We start from the raw sequence: 17,712 nt of genomic DNA on the forward strand, positions 1-17,712 counted from the left end.
GAAGGTTGGTGGTTCGATTCCTGGCTTCTCCAGTCTGCATGCCAAATATCCTTGGGCAAGATACTAACCCCAAGTTGCTCTCCGATGCGTTCATCGGAGTGTGAATGTAAATTACACTTGAGTTTAGAAGTGCTTGTATGAGTGGGTGTGAATGAGGCATGTTGTATAGAGCGTTTTGAGTACTCCGGGAGAAAAGCGCTATATAAGAATCAGTCCATTACCAGGTAAAACCCAGTATGCAGGTTCATCTGTAACAGTCCTTGTGCCACAGATCCACACTGTTTAATCTACATTAAACAGAAGAGCAGCGACATGGCTGCAGGTCTCCACGACTCCGGCCATACAGGTGCAGTGGGCGGCTTCAACCTTCCCTGTGATGCTCACAATGACCTGTGGCTGCAGTGCTGCAATTCAGTCTTTAAGAGTGCAGTACCTGAAACACACACAGACAAAGTTCATTTAAAGACAAGAACTTTAATAAGCCAAGGCCGACACAAATGTGTTTTATCTACTTTCATATCCATTTATCATAAATGTAACAAATAAAGTGTTTTTATGTATCCATGTATAGAACGCTGCATGTTATATTCTAAATCTGCCTGTTTCTTTTTAGAAACCTATCAGCAGAAAATGAACCTAAAGTATGTAATGCAAGGATGTAATCACTTTCAAGATGGAGAAAACATAATGTTCGACTTTAAGTGACAATAATGGACACCTAATATGATAAGGAGATTCTGCAGGTCATTAATCAATGTATAAAACTAAAACAGAATGTATTTTTAGTGACACAGGACACAAACAAGGAAGCAAGATGTGTAATTAGGATTATTTATAATAAATATGAATTAATTAGGGCAATTTCTTTAACCATAAAGAATAACTAAATCCTTCAGGACAATGTCACATCAGTGCACTGAACTCACTATGTTATCCCTCTAACAGAGCCTCCACATGTTCTCAATTTCCCCCTCATGAATGAATTTATGCTGCACTAATCTGAATGTTCGGGGGGAATCAAACGCATTTTACTCGCAGTACTCAAGCTGACTTACCTTTGCTTGAATGACAGCGTACTCACAACGTGGAGGCTTAAAAATAGCCAAATCTTGTACCCAGTCCTTGGTGAATTGGATGTGCGCCTCCAGAGATTTATAATTGCGAAATTGGTGCGCCGTGTATGCGCTGACTCCACAGACAAGGTACGAGAGTAGATCATGCTAAGTCAATAGCGGTTTGGTCTTCAGGGTTTCTACTCCACGGCCGTATTTCATACGGGTCCACATTTCAACAATCAAGTACCGTCTCTTTGCATCTGGACACAATCTGTCTCTATACCATCATTTTTCTTTTGAGCTACGTTTCAGAATGGTTCTAGCAATCTCGTTTTGATTCGTGGCCTACCAAGATGGTGCTGCGCTCCCACAATGCATTGCGACATTACGTCAACTCCAAAGCCCTTTGCGTGCAGGAGAGTATGCGCATGCGCATTGCCATGGTGGTTTAAAAAATAAAGATATAATGAAAAGTAATTAATAAAAATTAAATATTTAAACATTCCCACAAATATGCAATGAACGTGCAAAAACTCTCTTTATTAGTTGTTGCTGTTTCTTTCTTTCTTTTTTTGAAAAATAATGACGTCTCTGAGGCGCGAATTCCGACAGTGAGAGGAACGGCCGGTGTTCTGACAAAACGTCCTACTTTGGCAAAACGTCCTACCAGTAGGATAATTTTACGCTGCCTTATGACAAACTGCCCTACTTTGGCAAAATGTCCTACTGTACGTAATTTATGCACATTTCTGCTGCCACACAATAATTCCAGCACAAATTTAAGTAGGTATGACGGTTTGCCACTTAACTTTGCCCATCAGAGTATGTTTGTAGCTGATATTCATAAAGCCAGTACGGTTTGACACTTCTTTTTACCCATTAAAGTGTGCTTGTAGGTCACATTCACAAAGGTAGCATGGTTTGGCACGTAATTCTTCCTGTCAGAGTATGCTTCTACTTTATAATAACAACGGTAGCATGTTTTGGCACTTGTTTGTAGAAGCAGTCTGCATGCCAAGGTGCTTAAGTTATACAGCTGTCACCATTGAAGTGATTGGAACACCTGACTATATAAACTTTGACAATGAACTCACTCCATTATAGTTACAGTATGTATTTACTGAAAATATTTACAGATATATATATATTTGATATTTACAGATCCAACAGAACACAGGGAGAAAGAAGTGGAAAAGAAACAGTATTCATAACAAATTATGCACATTTGTCGCACAAGTACTTGACCAGGCTGCTCTCATATTGAGCACATCCAAAATGTGCCCATCTGAGACAAAACTCACACTGCACCTGAAGAGGGAGAAGGGGGGGTAAGTGTGTTAACCAACATTACGAATTTCATGAGAAAATAATTACTACAGTGGCTTGCAAAAGTATTCGGCCCCCTTGAACTTTTCCACATTTTGTCAGATTGCATTCACAAACATGAATCAATTTTATTGGAATTCCACATGAAAGAACAACGTCTCTACCTGGTAGAAACATACCCTAAAAGACTGGCAGCTGTAATTGCAGATAAAGGTGGTTCTACAAAGTATTGACTCAGGGGGCTGAATAATTACACACACCCCACTTTTCAGTTATTCATTTGTAAAAATTGTTTGGAATCATGTACGATTGTCATTCCGCTTCTCACGTGTACACCACTTTGTATTGGTCTTTCACCTGGAATTGCAATTAAAATTGATTCGTGTTTGTGGCTGTAATGTGACAAAATGTGGAAAAGTTCAAGGGGGCCGAATACTTTTGCAAGCCACTGTATATTGCATTTGTGGTTTATTTGTTTTACCATTTCAATCATACTGGACTCAGGATCGGCTTCCAGCATGGAACAAACCACACAGTAGTCATCAGCATTACCTAGAAACACACTGGCGTTCAACCTAACAGTTTTTAAACAAAACTGAAAGTGCTATTGCAATACAAAAGCACATGACTCAACTTACTTTGATGTTCTAGCAGTTCGCAAGCAATTTCTGTGCATTGCAGCCCAACGGCTTCTGGAGTAGACAGCACCCTAGTAACCTCTCCACTCATAAGGTAGTGTTCGGCAAACTGTAAAATATGTTACAGTAATTGCAATTGATTAACTTAATTCTAGTTAAATACAATAAATACAATTAAATACAATTGCTTATTAAATATCTTCAACACTAAAACTCCACAACTGCTGGAGTCCATCTGCTTGTTGTGTGGCAGAGTCTCCATTTTCCAATCCACTCGGGACTCTTCCTTTCCTTTCATCTTCAGAAAATTCCTAATAAAAATAAAACAAGTTTTTAAAATGTAGCCAGCATTTTGCTCTAAATATAAAAAAACCCCCACAAACCAAACAACCCAAAACAGAATTAATGAATGATGAATACCTCCAGTTACGCATAATTTTCCTTTCATAACAACCTTCATTTCCAAAGGGTCTAACAGCAGTACAGATGGTGAGGAGATTTTGACAACCTAAAATAAAAATTGTATTTAGTAGAATATGTGTAGTACACTAACTCAAGTAAACATAATCAGTTGTAAGCATTTTCAAAATAAGAATATGCTGCTAAAAAGAACAATGTACCACAAGGATCCAGTGTGCACCGAAGTTCAGTGGGCACAACCAAATGTCCTCAGCCGGAAACAACATCTGTGGAATATTTTTAAGTTTATAAAGGTTTAGATTCATTTACATAACATGCACTATATGACCTATATAACATCTACATTACCTTGCTGACACATTTAAACTTCCCAGAAAACAGAGAGGTTGCAACAACGCAAGACAACTGATACACAGGTTTCTGAAAAATGCAAGAGTTTTTTTTAAAAGATTACAAAATTGTATAAAATGCTTTTGTGAAATAACCGGCATATGTTCTTACTTGCCTTTTGTTTCCTAATGAGGCAGTGCAGGTATGCATCAATGACCTGTTTGGATTAAAAGAAGATTATTTTTACAGACCACCACTAGGACCAAAAATGATTACTTCACTTACCTCATCAGAAAGCCACCCACTGTCCTCCAGTGTGCGAAAAGAAGAGTCATACAATTTGTATGGCCCAACGACTGCCTCCACACGCCCGGTGTCTTTTGCAGCCCAAAGCCACTTCACTAAAAAAAAAAAAATATGATAAGTTTCTTTAGTAATAACAGTTGCCATTTGAAAATCACGGTCAATGGCCAACGGGCCACAAACAGACAAGGGCCAACGGGCCACAAGCAGACAAGGGCCAACGGGCCACAAGCAGACAAGGGCCAACGGGCCAACAAAATAACCATGCCAGAGGGGAGAAATTAGCCAAAATTGGACCAACAGGTCAAAATTAGCAATAGGGGAGAAAAAAAATAAAAACATTCTATCCATTCGACTAGCCAAACTGGCAACAATTGACCAACCGGTCAGAATGAGATTTTTAGCTATGCCACCTTTTTCTTGCGTGCTGGGTTTCTGGGGGGTCACTGGTACAAGCTCTTCTGGTGCTTGGACTGATTTTACCTGAGCTATTTTTGGTGCAAACAGACAGAGAGTCTGTTATTTTGCAGCGCTTCATGATGAATCTGAGGACTGCAAGGCTGCATCTCAGAAGATGGGCTACTCTCAACAGGTTCAGTTGGAGTTGAGACTTGGACAGGGTGGCTTGTTCTATAAGGTTTAATGTGGTCAATACTGTATAGACTTTTTAAAGTATTTCCCTCAGCGTTTTTCAGTCTAACACATTTTCCAGTGATGTCATCAATTGTGTAGGGACCTGAAAAATCCGGTTCAAGTCTTCCACCTTTTCGCCCACGTTTCCTCATATTTAGAAGCAGAATTTGATCCCCTACATTGTACACAACACTTTTGTACTTTTTCAGGACCCGCTTGGCGTATGCAACCTTTTGCTTGTCTTGTGACTTCGCAATGTTTTCTTGTGTAGTTTCTTTAACTGCATGTTGTGCTTCACTTTCAGACTGTACATAGTCACTGTACCTTTTGTCGTCTGGCAGAATGATGTTGGAAATCTAAAATTTTGTAGATATTAGCAATTAAAACAAGATGATATCATATTCATAAAGACATTACTGGGTTTTTTACTTAAATGGTTTCAATTCTTAGTTCTGACATAGAAAGAATTTGACAAACACTCACCGGCACTTGAGCAGGCACTTCTGATGGAAATACTGCCTCTCTTCCATACATCAGAAAAAAAGGTGAGTATTTTGTTGTGGTGTGTACTTTTGACCGCAGTGAAAACAGGGTGGGATCTAGATACAGATCCCAGTTATTCTGCTGGTCATTCACCAGTTTTCGGAGGGCTCTAAATGCAGGCATCGAAATATGTAAAGACAGTAATGAAAGTTTAATTAGAAGTAAAGAAATAATAAATTATTAAGTAACAATTAAGTTTGAATAACATAAGTAATGTTATTAAAAACTGATAGATAAAAATTAGGCATACCTTTTTATGTTGTCATTGGTCTTTTCATCTAGACCATCGGTCTGTGGATGGTATGCTGCTGTGACACTTCTTTCAATTTGCAATAACTTGCAAAGATCAGAGTTGAGCTTCAACAGATAAGGACAAGGTTCTTATACTTCTTATACAAGCACACAAGAAAAAATCTTTGACCCCAGTGAAGTAAAGTTAAAAAATGTAACTGAAAATTATTTAACACTTACTTCATTCACAAACTCTCTGCCTTGGTCTGACAAAATCCTTTTGGGGCAGCCATGTCTATATATAATGGAGCACAAGTGCTGGGCTACCTCAGATGCAGATTTCGTTTTTAATGGGAAAGCTTAAACCCATTTTGAAAAGTAGTCAGTTGCAGTCAGTATATACTGGAAGCCGCTTGACGTTTTAGGAAGAGGTCCAGTAAGATCTATACCAATAAGTTCCCACACTTCAGACACCTATCAAGGACAAATTAATAATTTGAATAACAATTTGTATAATGTACACATTAACATCGATGGTTAAAATTAGTTGGCAAACCCTCCTGCCTTCATGAATATGAGCTAGAAGCATAGTTTGATGGGTAAAAGGGGCATAATATTTACCTGAATACACTGCAACGGTTGCACAGCAGTCAGTGGTTTCCCAACTTTTTGACACTGATCACATTCCAGAATCTTTAAGGTAAAAAAATTTATGGAGTTCACGTAAATGTTCAACATTCTCATTTATAAAAAAAAATAAATAAAAAAAATCATTAATGATATATTCTCTAACGAACAAACAATTTAGCAACAAAACTTTGTGTGTGTCTTCAAATCTCTGCCAGGCCTACAGGTTATGTTACGGGTTCGAAATTGAGGACGAGAGTAAAACAATGATGGTCCAGAAGAGGTCAATCAAACAATTGATTTTAATGAATACACGCAGCGTGGAGAGGTGCAAACTGCAGAACAGTTGTACATCTCTGCCCAAAATACACTCTAGATTGCTTTTATAACATCAGGGTATTGTAACGCCCCTTCTTGCGTTTACAAGCACATAATTTGCATGTACAGAACATTCATGTATTTTAAGAATTAAATGCAACATAGAGGTTCCTCCTTGTGGCATACTCTTCCGAATATGGTGATGACCTAAGGCCTTTGAGGTCACCCTGGACTGGACATCCTTCTGTCACCTGTAACTAAGCAAACTCAAATACCACAAGAAGCTGAATACATTCAGGCCTTTGCTCAGCTACTATTTTACTGTAACAATATACTCAGCATATGAGTTATGATACATATATATTTAACTCAATCATTTTAAAGTAGTTATAACTGCACCTGTAATAAAAATGTTAGTATTTGATTATGATAACCCCTATAATATAAATTATAACATAATGCCAGCAACTTCAATAAATGCTTGGATGAAATGATAATTAATGCAATGACAAAGATGATGGTTATATAAATAATCCCTATAATTCTACAGTTATTACTGTAATATCACTAATTAACCATATTTATTTATATTTTGCAAGTGTACAGTTTCTCTTTTAACTGATATTAAAAAAAAAATTCTTATTCTAAACGGCATTTAACAACAATGCAAACAGTTAATACATACCCATGTTTTAATGTCAACTGTCATACCAAACCAGTAAAATCTGGAACACACTGCATTGAGCGTTTTGTGTGTGCCAGTGTGTCCTCCAATTGGAGATGAATGAAACTCATGAAATATCTTCCTGGCATCATCCATGGTTTTTACTACTTTTCTGGTTCCAACAAAGAGTTCTCCATCTGCAGTAGAACAATATATATTTATAAATTAATTTAACCACATATATGAGTTGTTAGTATTAACAATAAATTACTGACCCTTTTGTTGGAATTTTGAGGCATATCTTCTGAGGTTTTGCCTTTGAGCCTTGTCATATCCTGAAGGGTAGGAGCCCGCAGAAATAAACGCGTAAATCTCTTCCCACTTCTTCTCCATATCTACGAATGTAAGTAAACATTTTCTTCTGAGCTTCAATATGTGCAGTTAACAATGCAAATAATGTAACTTATTAAATAACGACATTACCGAAACAGCCTTAAAACACCGAAGCTGCGGATTCAGAAGTGTTGTGCAAATACCATGTGTCCAGTAACTTGACAGCAGACTTCACCGAAGCTGCAAATTCGACAGTTTTGTGCAGAAAGCAGATAGCGACTTTACTTTAATATTGACAAACAATCACAAAGGCTTAAAAAAATCAAGTATCAACGTCAATAAAAAGTACTAATACTTACTACTTACCTATTTTCCTGCAAATATGACAACGGAGTAGCATTAAATCACAGCCGGATGCGCTTTGCTTCCCTTTATGTGTTGTGCGCATGCACGCACATGCTCAGGAACAACGGGTAGGACGGTTTGCGGGGTAGGAGAAATTCTCAGAACACCTGATACAGGAGACTGGAAGAAACAAGCCGATTATGTTCGCGTTAATTAAGTGGTTGGAAGATGTAAAATTCTCAATTCTGCCAACTGAACATATACGAGATTTTAATGAGGATGAATAATTAGCCGGCATGGAGGAAACGGACCTTTATTTGGTGGAGTGGCGACAAGAAGCCAAAAGACGGGTGGCCGGTCTATGAAGCCTCCATCATCAAGCTAGCAGGTGCCTTTTCTCATATAATATTACTTTATTCTCGCTTATTTGGCACGGAAGCGTAGAGCTGCCACCCAGGCAAAAGAGAAATATAAGTATATCACGTTATAACGTGAAAAGTTTATCGTTCTAACAATATACTATCATGTTAGTACAATATACTTTTCATGTTTGAACAACATGTTTGAACAACATTGTACGAACAATGTACATAATTATCACGTCCGTACAATATCGTGCGAACGTGATAATTATGTATATTGTAATAACGTGATATTATATTATACAAACATGAAAAGCATAATGTTAGAACAATAAACATTTCATGTTATAACGTGATATAGCTCTATTTTTCTTTTGCCTGGGTGGCAGCTCCACGCTTCCATAATTTGGTAATCAAAATATGTAACTTAATTAATTATATTGTGACGTACTTTTGCCTTTTCTTATTATTCTGCCTTCTCAGAAAGGGAAAAAAATACAAATAAAACTGTTTACACTTGTTATATACAATAACTATCAAAACCTATTCACATTTAATTTGGCTTTCACAGAAATCCCACCTCTCCTTCTGGCTACAGAGCACTTACCAAGGTTAGAAACAAAGCACAGTTATGCTTTATTAATGTTCGCTAATTACAATGTTCCACATTTCCTTGCTTTTTAAGTCATTTTTAGGCTTTTTAGAGTTTTTGTTTTTTGTTTTTTTTAGCAGTAATGTTTCTGCCTATTTATTTCAGCCCATGAAATCGAATGCAGATCTTCATGATGTGAGATTTACATAAATGTAAGTAATTTTGTTTGTCATTGTCATTAATGTTGTTGCTGTTGTTGTTTTGTGCAGTTTGCAATCATATAAACCTAGCAAGCATCAGTCAGCACAGTGACTAACCTAAACTGATTCTTGCTTTATTCACATATATTATATGTAATTATATATACCTGCACATTGTACCTAGGGTTGCAGCCACCCCCACCCCATTGTTGTGACAGCCCTGATTGTACTTACACACTGCATCTGAACAGGGAACAGTCTGCCACATTAATGTATTTTTAGTGACTTATTTGTAATACATGAATTTGTTTCTTACAGATGTCGAAGTCTCAACCTCATGCTGCCCTCCCCCATCCTCCTAAAGTAAGTATTTGTTGTTGTAGTTTTTTATGCAGTGTCTGTGTCACACGCTAATCATAATTATTGAAATAACTGTTTTCTAACAGATTTTCCAAAACACTAGTTATGTTTGTTGTCATTCAGACCAATACTACTGCTTAGACATTGCTTAGTGGTCATGCATGTTTGACAAGCTTGTTATGATACCAAAACAGTAGGCCTGTCACAATAATCGATATATCGACTTAACACACAATAAATGTACATGACCTCAATAATTGTTAATGATGCAATTTATCTGCCATTATATTTACAAAAATAAAATATAATAATAACAACACAATAACATTAAATAACATTGTTTTCTATTTGTTATAAAATTTACTATTTATTCAAGTTTTTATGGTATCTAATATTTTGATACCTAATTTCCATGATCTAAATATTTTAAGAATTAGATGTTGGTTTGTCAATTGAAAGTGTGTAGATCTTGCATTATTATGGTGTTATATTATGATTATACATTCAAAGACATAAAATGGTCTTAAAATGACAATGACATAACTTGTCGCAATTGTTTATGGGGCAATATACCGACCAACAAAAAGTTGTTATCGTAACAGGCCTTCAAAACAGACGGTTTTATGATTGATAAATTCAAAAGTAAATACATTTAATTTCTCTGAGATTCTCTAATATTCAGTTACAGTTCACAACACAGCTACCTGTACATGCTGTATTATACTGTAAATATAAATCTCTGCATTTAGCATCCCACTAGAAGAGTCACAGTTACTGCCTCTTTTTTTTTTTTTTTGTTTTACAAATACCTGTACTATTACTAACACATTTACTGTTTTACTTTTAGCCTGTGGTTACAAATGCAGATTTCCTTAATGTAAGTTGTGCATTTTAATTACATCATGTTATTTTTATTATTATGTATTTATTTTATTTTACATTCAAATATGATTGCTAGTACGCAAAGAATAGTTCACCTATAATTGATATTCCCAATTAATTTCTCACCTCTGATTGAATGCCTTTGTTTGTTTGCCTTTTTTTACTATAACAAAACATTTTTGCAGGATATATATGGTGAATTTATATGCATAGATACAGTCGTAGTGCTTGACACATGCACACAGCAGTAGATGTACTAAAAAGGAAATAATTACAATCATGATGTTGATTGCTGATGTCAGTATATATATTTTAGGGGAATGTTTTGTTTTTCACCCAAAATGAACTATATTGTTTCAGAAGAGATTTATTACCTGACTCTTATATATTGTTCTGTTTTTTGTTTGTTTTTGTTATTTTCAGTTTCAATGGTGCGTGTTCTCCTAATGGCCGCCTTCCCACTGGAGGTTTTGATCCACAGCAATTTAAAAGGTAAACAGCTTTGAAAGTCAGTTCAAATGGTTAGCTAATAGTATTCTAAAAAGCCTACTTCTCTGTCACCAGTTTCTTTACCAAAAAGTACCCATAAAAGTATATCGCATATCATTGTAGTTCAAATGTTTAGTTGTACAAATATCAGATTTTTGGAAATCTAAAACTAGTCAAACACTCAAATGTTCATGCTTTTTATAGGAGGACAAAGCAAAACGGACATCGGCGCAGAGTGAAGAACTGCCCTTCATAAGGACACTATGACAGCCATATATAGTAAGTGAAGACTTTCTGTGTATCTAAAATTGCATACAGCACAAGTAACTTACTTTGCAACCATTAAAATAGGTTGTAAAGTAAGTTACCAATACAAATAGGTGATGATGCATTGTAGTGGTTGGTCTCAGACAAAGAAGGTCAACAGATTTATGAATGCTGGAGGGTAAGGAGAGACGACCAAAAGGGGTGTTAGCATTACTGTAATGTGAACTGGATAGACTTTCCATCTAGGGAAAAAAAGGGGTAAAATTATGCGTAAAATATATCTGTATTAATATCTGTATCTATATAAACAGAAATATCTGTTTGCTAAATGAAGCCAGCTAACATAAATCATATTTTTATTTTAACTCTGATAAAAGTAATAGAACTGTGACTTTTGTTTGTTACAGTGGCCGTAAGGAAGAGGTTTCCCAATGTGTCCAGAAGGGCTTTGAGGATTGCAGTGAAAGCTGGGGGAACTGAGACTGCTGGAAAAGGAAAAGAAATTACATTTTAAGTATGTTGACTTATGTTCATACATTCACACACACATATACACATACACACACACACACACACACACATATATATATACATATATATATATATATATATATATATATATACATATATATACATATATACATATATATATATATATATATATATATACACACACGCACACATATATGTATATGTGTGCGTATATATATGTGTGTGTGTGTTTCTTTTAGAATGTTTAAGTATGTAATGAGAATAAAATTATAAAATGAATATTCCTTGCTTGATTGATATGTTATATGTATGTTTTAAACATCAAATAAAGATTTCTTTCAGCTGTTACATGTGAATGTGTTTTCTTAGAAATATATGAAGGGTTAAATTTATATATTTTTGAATGATTTTAAATAAGTTTAAATTGTATTTTGAAATATATTTTATAAATATATTTCAAAATATAAAAAAACAGCCAAAAAATGTATATTATGTTGTAATGTTGTATATTTTGAAATATATTTCAAAATGTATTTTAAAATATATTTTTTTACCATATGGGCATCCTGCAGGAAGCAACCAGGACAGGTGAGTACTTTTACAAATTCTCTTTTCACATGTATTTAGGTTACCGACAAATGATTAAATGTAAGCAGCTCTAACGTCGGCTCTTTTTGGACACAGGTAGGATGGACAGTCCCCTTGTCGCTTCACCTTTACAAGCTGTCAAGTTAATCCTACCTCAAATAAATCTAATAAAGAATTCATAAGAACTAATGTGTGCTTTCTTTATTATATTATTTTTAATTCCCAATCAATCAATCAATTAATAAAAATGTAAACGAGGTAATGGAACCCCTGATCTCCATTACATTTCCTCCCCCCTTCTCCTTAGACTACTGTACTTCAGTCTTCATACATACATGACAGACAGTCTGTGACACAGATTTCCCTGGACGGTAGCATGCTGTGAAATCATAGGGTTGCAATGACAGATACCATCTCGTAACACGCATGTTGGTCTCCTTCATCTTGTGCAACCACTGAAGGGCACCGTGGTCTGTCTCCAGGGTGAAATGTCTACCTAGAAGATACCTCAGTGGCTCCACCGCCCACTTCATTACAAGATACTCCTTTTCCACGGTGGAGTATCTAGACTCCCTGTCCTGAAGCTTTCTGCTAAGGAAAACAACTGGGCACCTCACTCCACCTCCTGCAGCGGCACGGCTCCTATGCCTACTACAGAAGCATCAGTCTGCAGTGTGAAAGGCTGAGTGAAATCTGTGTAGAACAGAATCATTCGTGATGGCTGATTTAAGGTCATTGAAAGCTCTGTCACAGTCTTTTGTCTACTTGACCTTATTTGGTGCAGACGCTTTTTTCAAGTCCGTGAGAGGTGCTGCCCTCTCTGCAAAGTGGGGGATGTATTTACTGTACCAGCCCACTAAGCCTACACTGTGAGAAGTCATCGATATAATTTCCCCAATAAATCTGAGGTAACAATTTGCATTGACTTTTTTGGGGTAGATTTAAGTCAATATATTGTGTATAAAATAGCTTCAATAAAAAGCTATGAAATACTTAATTAAATTGGGCAAAAGTTACCCCATATTTATGTATCTATTCAACAGCTACTTACTCATTGAAATTAGGTAAAACTATCTCTTGTTTGCTAGTTGGTAATACCTGATAATTACTAATATGTTGGGAAGCATTAATGTAACAAAGTGTTCTGCAGGTTACCTCTGTGGTGGCCATCTTGTTTTCCCAGTAAAGAGGAGGCCTGCCTCAATTGCAGCTCTTTTATAGGCCAGTCTGAATTGAGAAGGCGTGGTCTCTAGAGTATTTAAAGGGGGCAGGAAATGGATTGGCGGCCATTTTGAGAAGTTGCTGTCTGTATGTGCATGATATTGGCAAGAGACAGTAAAGCAATTACTTCAGTTAAGATAGAGTGAAGTCTGATGTTTCCCTCACCACACCTCTCTGCGTAACATAATAAAATTTTATTATTATCAGTTGATCAACATTACCTATTCACATAAGGTAAAATGTACCCCCCAAAAAGACATTCAGATGGTTCATCATCTCAATGTTTTTATTCCATAAAAACACAGAATAAAGTGCATCACAACAGCTAATGCAGAGAACACTTTCAAATGCCACTTAGTCCATTTTAAAAGCCAAAAGCACATACAGAAACTCTACGAGGTTGTTTCTGTGCATGTACGTTATCAAACATATGGATAGAACAGCATTCAATCTGCTTGCTGTCAGAAGAAAAATTACAGCCCCATCAAGCTATGTCAGGACTAAAGATCCTCTTGGAACAAGAGAAATGTGTTTGCATTGCATAAGTTTATTTTTGAGGCCGCGGACCTTTTTCAGTAGTTTCGCCCCGTCAAGTTCCAAAAAACGTTTTTGAAAAGTGTCAAATGTGTTCTTCAGCTCCTTTGGATATTCGAGGTTGAGGGCATAAATCAGTTCCATCAGCAGTACACATGCCTTTGTTCAGCTTCCACATCCCTCCATCACTTGGTTTCCCTCAATCACAATGGACACATCTGATGGATCCTCCTCAGCCATGATGTTGTGGATCACGATCACCTTCATCATATTGTTTGTGTAGTCCTCCCATTCCTACGTGTTAAAAAGAAAGAAACAAAGAGCATACACACGTTTTATTTAAGATCCTTTTTCAATATATTTCAGTTTATCTAAAGAGGGGAGTGGACAGAAGATGAATGGAGAAGGGGAGAACATAGGAGAGGACAGGAGAGAAGAACATTAGGATCCCTTGAGTTAATAAGTAAACTGTTATCAACATGACATACCTGGCAGTCATGAAAAAGATCTTCTTGTCTTTCCCCGAGGTAGCTAATGAGGCAGCAGATAACAACATCCCTTTCTTCTCAATGCTCTGTGTCTGTAGGGAGATACAATTTAGTGAAAAGACTAAGTCGAGAGATTTACATAAATTAAGACTGAATTACTTAGACATCAGCCATGTTTTTGTTTTTATCTCCAGCTTTCAACAGGTGAGAGGCTGGGTACACCCTGGACAGTCAATCACAAGGCAACATAGAGACAGACAGGAAAAACAACCATGCACGCACACACTCAAACCTAAGGACCATTTAGAGAGACCAATTCATGTTTTCTGACTGTGGGAGGAAGCCGGAGTACCCGAGGGGAACCCACACATGCACAGGGAGAACATGCTTGCATAAAGACCCTGGGCCGGGATTCGAACCCAGGACCTTCTTGCTACCCACTGCAGCCCTCCATAATTACATATTTGTGAAAAAAGTCAAATAACATATGTCATTCAAAGTGTCCAGCAGAAGTCTCATCTTGGAACCAGCAGCTCCTCCTTTGGCACGCACACTACACAATATAATATAAAATCAATTCAAAAATCTTTTACTTGATCCCACAATTCCCCCCAAAAAACTTAGGTGCAGCAACAGTGGGTATTTTCACACATACTAGTGGGATACAGTAGTACTTTGTTTTATTTTTTAACATCTGCCATTTTAATATTTTAGGAAAAGCTAGCATTGACTAGTTCTTAAACTTAAAACAAGCAGTCAGACAGTCATGCACAGGCCTGGACTGGGACAACATTTCAGGCTGGGAGCTTTACCCCCCTCCCTGCTTTTATTTTGGTGTGACACCCTGGGGCAACTCCAGCTACTTTCTGACAGAGACCGTTGGCAACACTGATGGTCTCATGAGACGCCCTCCCTCTCTCAGACACACTTGTCCCACCCCATGAGCGAGTATCTTAATCATCAGTAAGTAGGAGAGACTTTCTATCCAATCAGAGGTGACGAAGGTGGGACCTGCCCCTACTTAATGATGAGTAAGATACTCTTTAACCACATATCAATAAGTACAGTTAATAATTCAAACTCTCAGATCAGTCTTTGGTTTTTTCTGATCGTTTCACGTTGGTTTTATTTGTTTTGCTGCTGAAAAATCTCCCTATAACTGGAGTTCATGATGCTGCTGTGTCCCAGTGTTTCCCCGCAGTGTGAACAGCTGAGCGGATTATGAAGCAGATACGTGAGTAAAGCTGTATCTGGATGACAGAACAAGCGACTACTGCCGCGCACATTTTTAAATACAAGCAAGCATGCTTCAGAGCTTTTTCAGAAAGTTCTGGTGCAGCTGAAACAAAGCCGCCAGTTACAGCTGGGAGAAAGCTTTCAGTGAGCTCTCCGGGATGATGAGGAGCTGACGCAGACGGATGCAACAGCTGTTTTTTAAGAGTTTTAAAACAAGACTGTTGGTAATGATCTGCCCAGTGTTCATAGAATCTCAAAGACATACAGGATTTAAGTTTGTTTACCTGTTTTATGTGTTGGCCCAGAAGCAGAGCCACCACAACTTAAGGATTGCTGTCTGATGTCCATTTTCTTTTCCATCAAGGCAGGAAAGTAGTTTGCAAAGACCGTGATTGTAATTATTGGGGGTGTCCAAATTCATGGGCTGCATCCTCCTGAGGACGCATTTGTAGACCGATTACGTCACAGCGATGAGCCGAAGGCTGTCCAAATTCATGGACTCCTCCGAATGCAGGCGAGAATGTAGCTGTGTAAACTTCAAATATCTTCTCGGTTTATCAAGATATCACATATTTGCAAAAGTGCTTCGACGTTTTCGGAGATGTCTGTTATCCACCAGCTTGATAGCTAGCCGAGAGCTCGAGGGTCACTAGAGCTGCTGAGAACAGCACAACTCCCGGCACATCATTTTCAGATCACCGCAGACTTTCGCTACTCAGGTTAAACGTAGGTTTACATCCCGGCCTACCCAACCTTCTGAGGACCCGGCCCACATAGCCCGCGGTCCTCAGGAGGATTCAGCCCATGAATTTTGACACGACTTCAGTGTTCCGATTACCAGTCCGGGACTGCTCATGCATGCTGACTGATAAAAAGTGCACCACGAACACATTTCATTGCAACTTACCGGCAGTTGTCTAGACTGTTAACAGACAACAACAGATTCAAAGTTTCATTTCAAGTAATGGTGCTTTACACAGATGCAAGCAATACAAGTGAAGTGTAATAGCTCATCACTTCAAAAATTACCATTTGCATGTGCTATTATATATTATTCACCCTATGTAAATAGCTTAGCTTCACTTCTGTGGTTTGATCGGGTTCGATGGAAGCCGGAGAAAAGACCCAGAATTTGCTGGCTGCCCTGCTCAGTCAAAAAGTGCGGTCTGGCGCATGCACAATTAGGAACACAAGACTCACAGTATGGGGGTATATTTTACTGCATTTTTTAATGTTATGTTGTTACTCTTAAGAAAAGGGTATAATTAACCCATTAATTTATAATTTCTTTGCTGAGTGCAATAATAGAGTACATTTTTTATGATTTGCATAGATTATATATACCTCTCTCCAAAATAGCTTTTATCAATGTATTAATGCCCGCACCTTCTTCTTCGTTGTAGGCACTGGATATGCATGGATTGCCTCCATTTTCCCCACCGGAGGCTTCACCTGTCCATGTCCAACCACATATCCAAGGTACTCCACCTGAGTCTGTGCGATCTTAAACTTGTGAGGATTGATAGTAAGACCAGCAGATTTAATCAGCTTCAGAATGCGCCGCAGGTGAGCCACATGCTGCAAGAAGGCCAGGGAAATCCTTGAGACCGCAGCTGGCACCAATATGGTGCATGAAATAATGGTGGTGTTCTTGCTTTAGTGCGAACAGCTGCATGTCAATTTTACAGTCGGTCTAATGTCCATCACTGGTTCCTCACCCTTCCCGTTGGAGAGCCGTGAGCTTCTCCACGATGTTATCCATGCTGCGTCTAATGAGCCCATTCTGAGAAGCCACGGCTTGCTCCATTGTTCCAATCAACATAACGCGCAGCCTTGTGGGGGTTTGTACAGCTGTTTCCGCTTTCTTTATTATTCGCCGAGCAGCAAGAACCCTGTTATCATGGTTACAAAAAGGTAGATCTCTTCAATGTCCTCAATCGACAGTCCAGGCAAACGACCCTCCAGTCCTTCCACCCATCCATCGTGTATCCTGCAGGGAACATCCCAACAGGACACACGGGCTCTCCTGAACCAAGGCTTCTCGTCGAGAAGAGGGTGTCAATTGCATTCAGGGACCAGTTTACGAAATCCATAAATCCATAAAATGGAGGCTCTGCTCTTTGTTTACCTGTTGTCATGGTAAACCCTGTATCAGAGCTCCATTGATGATTTCTTTCTTTCCTGACTCAGTTCAGTTTGTTAAACCTGCTTCCTGCAATAGGAGCAAATATCCAA

General features: G+C 37.9%; 3 long non-coding RNA genes across 6 annotated transcripts; 1 reads left to right on the plus strand and 2 right to left on the minus strand.

The window, feature by feature from the left end:
- Positions 1-372: 372 nt before the first annotated feature.
- Positions 373-1,366, minus strand: LOC112842833 (uncharacterized). Its single transcript, XR_003214852.1, has 2 exons — positions 1,056-1,366; positions 373-433 (listed from the first exon to the last, which is right to left on the minus strand). It is a non-coding gene; the product is annotated as an uncharacterized LOC112842833 (long non-coding RNA).
- Positions 1,367-7,952: 6,586 nt separating this feature from the next.
- LOC109203623 (uncharacterized) lies at positions 7,953-11,456 on the plus strand. 4 transcript variants are annotated; one of them, XR_002063390.2, is made up of 7 exons: positions 7,953-8,154; positions 8,700-8,739; positions 8,886-8,932; positions 9,239-9,283; positions 10,586-10,654; positions 10,856-10,930; positions 11,326-11,456. It is a non-coding gene; the product is annotated as an uncharacterized LOC109203623 (long non-coding RNA). The 4 variants fall into 4 exon arrangements; XR_002063391.2 differs by having other exon boundaries at positions 11,360-11,446; XR_003214832.1 differs by lacking the exon at positions 11,326-11,456 and having other exon boundaries at positions 10,856-11,165.
- A 2,060-nt stretch (positions 11,457-13,516) lies between these two features.
- LOC112842852 (uncharacterized) lies at positions 13,517-17,267 on the minus strand. The gene is made up of 3 exons (XR_003214878.1): positions 16,822-17,267; positions 14,242-14,333; positions 13,517-14,047 (listed from the first exon to the last, which is right to left on the minus strand). It is a non-coding gene; the product is annotated as an uncharacterized LOC112842852 (long non-coding RNA).
- Positions 17,268-17,712: the final 445 nt, after the last annotated feature.

The sequence above is a fragment of the Oreochromis niloticus genome, linkage group LG18 (genome assembly GCF_001858045.2).
Source record: "Oreochromis niloticus isolate F11D_XX linkage group LG18, O_niloticus_UMD_NMBU, whole genome shotgun sequence".
Taxonomy (NCBI): domain Eukaryota; kingdom Metazoa; phylum Chordata; class Actinopteri; order Cichliformes; family Cichlidae; genus Oreochromis; species Oreochromis niloticus.